At 48.2% G+C, this 9,793-nt stretch overlaps 1 long non-coding RNA gene across 1 annotated transcript; it reads right to left on the bottom strand.

Moving 5' to 3' along the window:
- Nucleotides 1-1,874: 1,874 nt before the first annotated feature.
- LOC119876311 lies at nucleotides 1,875-8,099 on the bottom strand. Its single transcript, XR_005359939.1, has 3 exons — nucleotides 6,719-8,099; nucleotides 6,505-6,634; nucleotides 1,875-5,272 (listed from the first exon to the last, which is right to left on the bottom strand). It is a non-coding gene; the product is annotated as an uncharacterized LOC119876311 (long non-coding RNA).
- Nucleotides 8,100-9,793: the final 1,694 nt, after the last annotated feature.

The raw sequence follows: 9,793 nt of genomic DNA, 5'->3' as shown, positions 1-9,793 counted from the left end.
AGTGTCAGCATTAATAAGCAAAATAAGTCAGTTAGACAAAGACAAATACCATATGATTTCACTCATATATGGAACTTAAAACAGAGGATCACAGAGGAAGGGACAGTAAAATAAGACAAAATCATAGAGGGAGACAAACCATAAGAGACTCTTAACTCTAGGGAACAAACTGAGGATCACTTGGCGGGGTGAGGGATGGGTAACAGGGTGATGGGCATTAAGGAGGGCATGTGATGGAATGAGCACTGGATGTTACATGCAACTGACAAATTACTGAACTCTACCTCTGAAACTAATAATTCATTATATGTTAACTAACTTGAATTTAAATTTCAAAAAAAAGGTCCAAAAAACAGAAAGTTAAAAAATAAAGAAATGTTTAAAAAAAGAAAGAAAAGAGAAGAAACAGGGTCCTAGAACAGATCCTGTTCCCATGTGGTCCCATGTAACCCCAGGTGATTCCATGGGGACCCATCTCACCCCAGGCAGCCATGTATGGCCCTGTGCAGCCACTGCCACAACAGACCCTCTCTTGGGATTTCCTATTCTGCAAAAAAGAATGTAACAATAATCTTAGCTTTCAAGAATTAAATGTGAGAATTATAAGAATCAACTGAGGTCCCAGGGACAAAAGTACACAATTTCCTAAGTTCTAAACCCATATATTCCAAATCCCTCTCCTGATGAAATAGCAGATCTAGTCCTTGACTGTCAAGGGATGCTAAAGCTACTAGGTGGGGCTCTCCTGGACCAGGCTGGCGCCTCTGGGCTTCAGAGTCAACCAGTCATGATATATGAAGAGTGGGACGGCCAGCACCAGGGGTTTCCAGACACAATTCCACAGAGAGCACACAGAAGTGCCTAGGAAGCAATCGTGCAAAAATACTGCCCCCCAGTCTGTTAGGCCTCTAGATCAAGAAATGCAGAACACAGAGCAAGGAGGCATTGTGTTTATGTTTTGAAAAATCTTCACCTTTCTACACTTTTTCAGAGTCCTATGCCTGTTGTTTTTTTTTTTTTTTTTTTTAAGATTTTATTTATTCATTCATGAGAGACACAGAGAGAGAGGCAGAGGCACAGGCAGAGGGAGGAGAAGCAGGCTCAAGGCAGGGAGCCTGATGGGGGAATCCTGGGACTCCAGGATCACACCCTGGGCCAAAGGCAGGCACTAAACCACTGTGCCACCCAGGGATCCCCTATGCCTGTTTTTTATATGCAAAATGGTTTCTAGAAGGAAGAAAAGAGGGAGGAAGGGAAGGAGAGAGGGAAGGGAGGAAGAGAGAGGAGGGAGGGAAGATGAAGGGAGGGAGAGGAGAAAGAAAGGAGGGAGGGTAGAAGGGAGTGAAAGAGAGAGATAGGGAGAGAAGGGACTGAGAGTGGGAGGGAGAGGAGAGAAGGGAAGGATAAGAGAGGAGGGAGCAAAAGAGAGAGGATGAGGAAGGGAAAGAGGGAAGGGAGGGAGAGAGAGGAGAGGGAGGGAGGAGGGGAAGGAGGGAGGGACAGAGAGAGGGAGAGGAGGGAGAGAAGAAGGAGGGACAGAGAGAGGGAGAGGAGGGAGAGAGGTAGAGGAGGGGTGGAGGAAGAGAGAGAAGGGAGAGACAGAAGGAGGGAGGGAGAGGAGGGGGAGGGAGAGGAGGGACAGAGAGAGGGAGAGGAGGGAGAGAAAGAAGGGAGGGACAAGAGAGGGAGAGGAGGGAGAGAGGGAGAGGAAGGGTGGAGGAAGAGAGAGAAGGGAGGGACAGAAGGAGGGAGGGAGAGGAGGGGGGAGGGAGAGGAGGGACAGAGAGAAGGGAGGAGGGAGAAGGAGGGAGTGCGCTTGCTGGGAAGGAGAGGAGGGGTCAGATGAGGGCACAGGAGAGGCAGAAGCCAAGGAAGCACACACAGGCAAGAGCACAGGATGTGCACCCCTGAGACTACCTGCCCCACCTAGAAAGCACCTCGGAGCCCAGATACCTCGACCCCCCACAAAGCCCACACCGTTGGCAAGTGAGAGGCAAACCCAGGCAGCTCAGAGGCAGCCCAGGCTCCCAGCCCCGCCGTGCTCCCTACCTGTGAACAGGGAGTGGGTATGCTGCAATTTCTGGAATTTCCCCCCTTCAGATGTGGGATGTCTGGAAAGGATACACTTGCTCTGCTGGTGCTGAGACAACAAAATTCCCCAAACTCTGGAATGCCAGACTTGGCCTCCTCTGGAATGCCACCACCTTCCACTGCTCATGGATCAACCCTGAGGTTTGTTGTTTTAACATAAAAATGGTGCCCTCAGACAGAGCTGCTCTCTTGGAAATGGCAAAAGTGAAATCAGGCAGTTCCCCATGACTCCTAAGGCCCCCAGACCCCACAGCAGGGCACCCAGCAGAGAAAACAGTGGATCCCTCAAAATCAACAAGGGCTTATGAAACATCTACTGTGCATCAAACACAGGGAGAGCTGCCGGATGGCACAAAAACCCACGAGGACCCACGAGGACCCACGAGGACCCATGGCCCCACCTGGGCCATGGCTGACATGCCTCACTGACTGCAGAGCTCTCTCATCAAGGGCCTACAGGACTTCTGTGTGGCTGCAGGGCCCTGGCCACAAGACTGACCCCATGTGAAACTAAACCCAATGGCCATTCCTATAATGGAAAGGATTGGGAGGACACCATGCCTAAGGAGCTCCTCCATAGAAAAGAAGTGAATTGGAGACACCTGGAGGCAGGGAGTTTCTTGAGAGAGAGGTGACCTGCATTGGATGCAAGAGAGCTAAATTTAAGTCCTGCATCTGCCACCAATTTGCCGTGTGGCTTTGGATGTGGCACTGCCCTTTCTGGGTCTCAGTATCCCATCTATGAATGAGGTGGTCAGACTAGGTGTCCCCATAGCCCCTGCCAACTCCCAGGTTCTCAGCACACGGGTACCCAGAGCTCTCTGAGAGTAGAGCCAGGCAGGAAGCTCACCCAGGACTGGAGGTGGGCTGGGCAGACAGCTGGGGCCTCCACCCAGCCACAGCAACCATACCAAGCCATCAGGGCTCTCACCTTCTCCTAGGTAATCCCAGATGGGCCCATAAGTCCCAGGAAGCCAGAGAGGAGGCTGGAGCAGGTGCTAGGTGGGATAATGTGGGCAGGCAGGACACCAGACCCCCACAAGACCCTTCCCAAGTCCCCCAGATGCAAGCTGACCTCCCAAGGCCACACAAGCACTCGGGTCTGAGGCATCTGGCCCCATCAACAGGTCATTTCCAAATAAGAGTGTGATGTGTCCTGACACATAGCTGGAGCTCTGTAATTCATGAATATACTCATTTATTTAACACAACACCTACCGAGTACGCCATGTGAGCCAAGCTCTGTGTTAAGCACCGTACAAGGTACTGACTTGGTAAACTTGGTCCAGCTGGCAGAGAAGGTTAATCCCAGCCAGTATTATCAGGAACCGTGTAGCACATCTTCCATCTATGATGGAGACACAACCCCAGGCAAGGGCTGTACGAGTGGAAATCCCTCACAGCTGCCTGGCAAGAGCCCAGCACAGTGTTATTAGATATCTGGGGTGTGGGAAACAGGCTATTAGTTGCAAAATTCACCCATATGGGCTTCCTGGAACTAGGACCCACAGGGCCATGTTAGGGGAACCGGGGTCAGATGGAATGGCTTTGAATCTCAGCTCTGCAATTACAGCTGTAGAACCCCAAACAAGTCACTACACCTCTCTGAGCTTGACACTCCTCACGTGACATGGATCTAACCCAGCCGGGTTGCTGCACATCTGACACAAAGGAGAAACAGTGCAGCTCAGTTACTGAATTATGGCTCTGCCTCTTACCAGCTGGGTGACCAAGGAGAACTCAGCCTCTCTGAGGCTCAGCTGCCCCTTCTATAAAACAGGCATGATGACATGGCAAGTGGTCTCCTCTGAGCCCAGAGTAAAGCAGGGGGCATCACTGCTGAAAAGGAAATCTGCATGCCCAGCCTCCCTCATCGGAGGTACAGCCACAGATGAAGGCCTGGCTTGAAGTGTAGGAACCTTCCAGAAGATCCACATAAGTTAATATGCTATTCAAGGGAACTGCAGTCAGAATACTGGCCCCCAAAAATGTCCGAGTCCTTCTCTCTGACACCTGAAGATGGAGATGACCACTGAATGAGTAATGAATAATAAAGTAGATACAGTGTTGAATGGGGGGGGGGGGGGGACAACCCTCAACCAGAAACACTCACCCCTTAAAGGAACCCTTCACACTCTGGATGCGAGGTCTCCAATCAGTGTTTTCCAAAGCCTGGATGCTGCACTCCCCATCCCACCCCTTGGCCCGCTCCCCCAGCGTGGCCCACTGTCGAGCAGTGGCATTTGTTCCTTGGATTCTGCAGCCATTGAGAGAACCAAGACAGCTCTCTTCAGAACGCTGCAGTTCTTGGCTGAGGAGCACTATGTCACCACCACCCCCTGGGATCTCCTGGCTAACTGCACCTCCCGGAGCACATGACTGCTCTACATGGTCCCCTGGGAGTGAGCCATTAGCCAGGCCACCATTCTCATGAGGGACCAGCCATGTACTCACCAGATGGGAAAGCCAGTCATCCCACCCCCTGAAACAACCTGTAGGTTCTGCTCTGTCCATGGCTAGGAAGAACTCATCACACACAGGAAGCTGACCATTGTTCCAGAAGCCAGGAGAAATGGGTTTACAGCAAAGGAACAGCTCTCAGTGGACTGTAAAAGACCTCTGGAAAGGGAATTCAGGGGATTTACCTCAGGTTGAAAGAGATTCTGTTATAGGATCCTTTAATGTCTTAGAAATCCAATGCTCATCTTTAGTTCAGGCCCTTCATTTGCATTCTAAAGAGCCAGACACATTCCCAGGAGTTGTTTTTCCCTCTGCTCATTCTGCCCTGCTTGCTGAGTGCTTCTGTTCCCCCATTTCAGTGTTCCTGCCTCCTGAGACCTTGCCCTAGGCATGTCCCATTGTCCCCTAGGCTCCCCACCCCCACCCCCCACTCTGCATGCATGTCCCACAGTACTGGAAGGCTTATTGTCCCACCTCCCCAATCACCAGGCTAGGACAGAAGTCTAGGATAAGGATGAGGACAAGGGCCAGAGCCCCAGGACGGGTGGAGAGAATTCCTTCCTGATAAAGGCTGAGGAGCTCTTCAGTTTCCTTGTCAGTTGGGTGTGGCTGCTTTGATGCATGGCAGTGGCTTGGCCACATTCTCCAGCACATTTTTTCAAAGGATGTTTTCTCTGATGGCTTGGTGTCCTTGGTCCCCGGGTGGGCAGCAGACAGGCTTCTTCCCCCAAAAAAAACAGAGATAAGAGATACCATTCCCCCGTTTGGAAGAGCCTCCAGGCCACAGAGGTCCCTGGGAGCTAGCTTGGTTCTGTGTGGCACAGGCAGGGTGGCAGATCACCTCTCTCTCAGGGTTTGGGCCTCTACACTTGCACCAGAAGTGAATGCTTGCTCCACCTGCCAGGCCATCAAGAGTCTTCAGCACACCTGGGAGCTACCAAGTACTTGGGGTGGAAATGGGGTCCCAGGGAGCTTGTTGCCTTTACCCTCACAGCAGTAACAAGACTTAGGAAAGTGAGAAGCAGACCAGCATATCTAAAATAAACACTTGGGGATCCCTGGGTGGCGCAGCGGTTTGGCACCTGCCTTTGGCCCAGGGCGCGATCCTGGAGACCCGAGATCGAATCCCACATCGGGCTCCCGGTGCTTGGAGCCTGCTTCTCCCTCTGCCTGTGTCTCTCTCTGCCTCTCTCTCTCTCTCCGTGTGACTATCATGAATAAATAAATTAAAAATATATATATATATAAAATAAACACTGTAACCAGGCTCAGGTAAACATTCTAGATGGCCACTATAGCTCAGGACTGGTCAAAGGCAGCAGTCACAAGACCACATCTTTGCTGTCCAACATGCTAGCTGCTAGGCACACATGGCTATTTAAAGTTAAATTTAAGTAAATTAATTTAAACTATAATTCAGGTCATCAGTTGTAGTGGCCATATCTTAAGTGTTCAATAGCCACATGTGGCTTGTGGCTGCTGTACTGATCAGTGCAGATCTACAACATGCTATCACTGCAGAAACTTCTACTGGCTAGAGCTGAGCTACACAGTAACTACTCATAAGTGGTATGAGAAATGGAAGAGGATAGGAGGAGAGAGAGAGAGTGAAAAGGTAGGGAAATAGAGTAGGAGGGGGGTGGAAGAGAGGAAAGTGGGAGGGGCAGGAGATGGGGGGCAGCTGGGGAGGCAGGGGAAGGGGACTAGAAGAGAGAAGGCGGCAGCTAGAAGAGATGGGGAGGCAGAGGAAGCAGTTTCTCTGGACTCCCTGACTTGAATCTGAAGTGCCAAGGACCACAGGAATGTGTTTCTCAAAACTCCTTAAACTCCTTGGAACACATTCTGCCTGGAAGGTTGCAGATTTCCAGGCCTGGCCTAGACAAAGCAATCAGCAACAGAGGGAGGCTGCAGGTCAAAGGAGGGCCTGACGAGGCTGGGCCCACACATCCTGACCTCCTCTGGCTTCTCCAGCATTTCCAGGCGAGAGACTTTTGGACAGTGCCCTCTCGTGGTTCCTCATGTCCAGCTTCAGGACAACACGCACAGGCAGGAGTACCCAGGCTGGGCCAGCCCAGTGTCGCTGCTGCATTAATGACAAGTGCATGTCACCCCCTGGGAGTGTGTTTGGGGGATTTCTGAACAAAGGGGTCACATACTCTTCTACTACCTCGGCAGGCTTAGGCACTCCCATCCCAGCGTCATTCCTGCTGTCTCTGGGCAGGACTTCATTCAACTTGCTTCAGCCAGGGTGGCTTTTCAAGAAATAATACAGAGAGACCCCATGTTATCCCTCATCCAGTTTGCCCCAATTAGTAACATCTTGCAAAACTGTAGCATATCACAACCAGAAGATCAATAAAGTCAAGATACGGGATGTTTCCATCACCACAGAATGCTTCATGTTGTCCTTGGGTGGTGGCACCTACTTCCCTCCCACCTACCCTCATCCCCACCCCTGAACCCCTGGCAACCACCAGTCCGTTCTCCATTTCTATAACTGTTATGTGGAACAACTGGATATCCACATGCAAAAGAACACCATATACATGTATCTCACGCCATATATGAAACTTACAAAACTAACTCAAAATAGATCAAGGCCCCAAATGTATGAGCTAAACCATAAATCTCTTCAAAGAAAACATAGGTAAGTCTTTGGACACTGGATTCGGCAACAGTTTCTTAGATGTGACCATCTGACCTAAAGCACAGCAACCTAAGAAAAAAAGAAAATTGGATTTCATCAAAATTAAAAACTTTTGTACTTCGAAGGTAAATCAAGAGAGTGAAAAGGCAACCTGCAGGGAAAAATACCTGCAAATGATACATCTAATAAGGACCTACCATCTAGAACACAGACAGAACACAAACTCAACAACAATGAAAAAAATGGGTGACCTAATTAAAACACAGGCAACGAGTCTGAACAAACATCTCTCCAAAGAAGACATGCAAACGGCCGATGAGCAAACAGAAAGATGTTCAACATCACAAGTCATTAGGGAAATGCAAATCAAAACCATGACGAGACAGTATTTCACACCCACAAGGATGGCCATCATCCAAACAAGGCTAATAATGAGTGTTGGCAAAGATGTGGAGAATCCAAACTAGTTTGCCTGGCTGGCAGGACTGTGAATATGAAATGGTGCCATTCTGCACTGTAGAGAAAAGAAGTGGCCTCACTAAACAGTAAACAGTTACTCTATGACCCAGCATTCACACATGCCAACCCAAGAGAAATGGAAACATGTCCACACAAAAGCAAATATTCAAAGCAGCACTAGTCACCGTAAGCCAATAGGTGGAAACAACCCAAAGGTCCAGCAAGCTGTGATGTATCCACATGACAGAGTGCCTTTGCCATAAAAAGGAATGCAGTGCTCACACACGCTACAACGCGGCTGTGCACCACAAACACTGCATACGTTGAGACAAGATTCCATCAAAATCCTAGAGACCAACACAGGCAACACCCTTTTTGAACTCGGCCATAGTAACTTCTTGCAAGATACATCCACGAAGGCAAAAGAAACAAAAGCAAAAATGAACTATTGGGACTTCATCAAGATAAGAAGCTTTTGCACAGCAAAGGATACGGTCAACAAAACTCAAAGACAACCTACAGAATGGGAGAAGATATTTGCAAATGACATATCAGACAAAGGGCTAGTTTCCAAGATCTATAAAGAACTTATTAAACTCAACACCAAAGAAACAAACAATCCAATCATGAAATGGGCAAAAGACATGAACAGAAATCTCACAGAGGAAGACATAGACATGGCCAACATGCATATGAGAAAATGCTCTGCATCACTTGCCATCAGGGAAATACAAATCAAAACCACAATGAGATACCACCTCACACCAGTGAGAATGGGGAAAATTAACAAGGCAGGAAACAACAAATGTTGGAGAGGATGCGGAGAAAAGGGAACCCTCTTACACTGTTGGTGGGAATGTGAACTGGTGCAGCCACTCTGGAAAACTGTGTGGACGTTCCTCAAACAGTTAAAAATATACCTGCCCTACGACCCAGCAATTGCACTGTTGGGGATTTACCCCAAAGATACAAATGCAATGAAACGCCGGGACACCTGCACCCCGATGTTTCTAGCAGCAATGGCCACGATAGCCAAACTGTGGAAGGAGCCTCGGTGTCCACCGAAAGATGAATGGATAAAGAAGATGTGGTTTATGTATACAATGGAATATTCCTCAGCTATTAGAAATGACAAATACCCACCATTTGCTTCAACGTGGATGGAACTGGAGGGTATTATGCTGAGTGAAGTAAGTCAGTCGGAGAAGGACAAACATTATATGTTCTCATTCATTTGGGGAATATAAATAATAGTGAAAGGGAAAATAAGGGAAGGTAGAAGAAATGTGTGGGAAATATCAGAAAGGGAGACAGAACGTAAAGACTGCTAACTCTGGGAAACGAACTAGGGGTGGTAGAAGGGGAGGAGGGCGGGGGGTGGGAGTGAAAGGGTGACGGGCACTGGGTGTTATTCTGTATGTTAGTAAATTGAACACCAATAAAAAAAAAATAAAATAAAATAAAATAAAATAAAATAAAATAAAATAAAATAAAATAAAATAAAATAAAATAAAATAAAAAAAAAAAAGATTACTAAAAAAAAAAAAAAAAAAAAAAAAAAAAAAAACACTGCATACGTTGAGAAGTGCCAGACACAACAGACCCACATGCTACAGAACTGCATGCACATGAAATATCCAGAACAGGAAAAGTCAGAAAGTAGGCAAGTGGTTGCCAGAGGCTAGGCGAAGAGGAGGAGGAGTGATGCATGATCAGTGCAGGGTTTGTTTGTTTGTTTGTTTGTTTGTTTGTTTGTTTTTAACCAAGATTGTATGTATTTATTCATGAGAGACACAGAGAAAGAGGCAGAGACATAGACAGAGGGAGAAGCAGGCTTCCTGCGGGGAGCCCCATGCAGGACTCCATCCCGGGACCCTAGGATCACAACCTGAGCTAAAGGCAGACCTCCACCACTGAGCCACTCAGGCGTCCCCAGTACAGGGCTTCTTTCTGGGGTGACCACATGGGTATGGAATGAGACACCAGGGGGAGGGTTGCACAACTGTGCAAATACACTGAAATCCACTGAATTGTATGCTATAAAAAGGTGAATTTTATGGTATGCAAATGACATCTCAGTTTAAAAAACTCAATTCACATAATTTTATGCTATTTACTAAAGTGTGAGCTACCTGA

The sequence above is a fragment of the Canis lupus genome, chromosome 5 (genome assembly GCF_011100685.1).
Source record: "Canis lupus familiaris isolate Mischka breed German Shepherd chromosome 5, alternate assembly UU_Cfam_GSD_1.0, whole genome shotgun sequence".
Taxonomy (NCBI): Eukaryota; Metazoa; Chordata; class Mammalia; order Carnivora; family Canidae; genus Canis; species Canis lupus.
The sequence above is the reverse complement of the archived record's forward strand: the minus strand, read 5'-3'. Positions and strand labels throughout refer to the sequence as shown.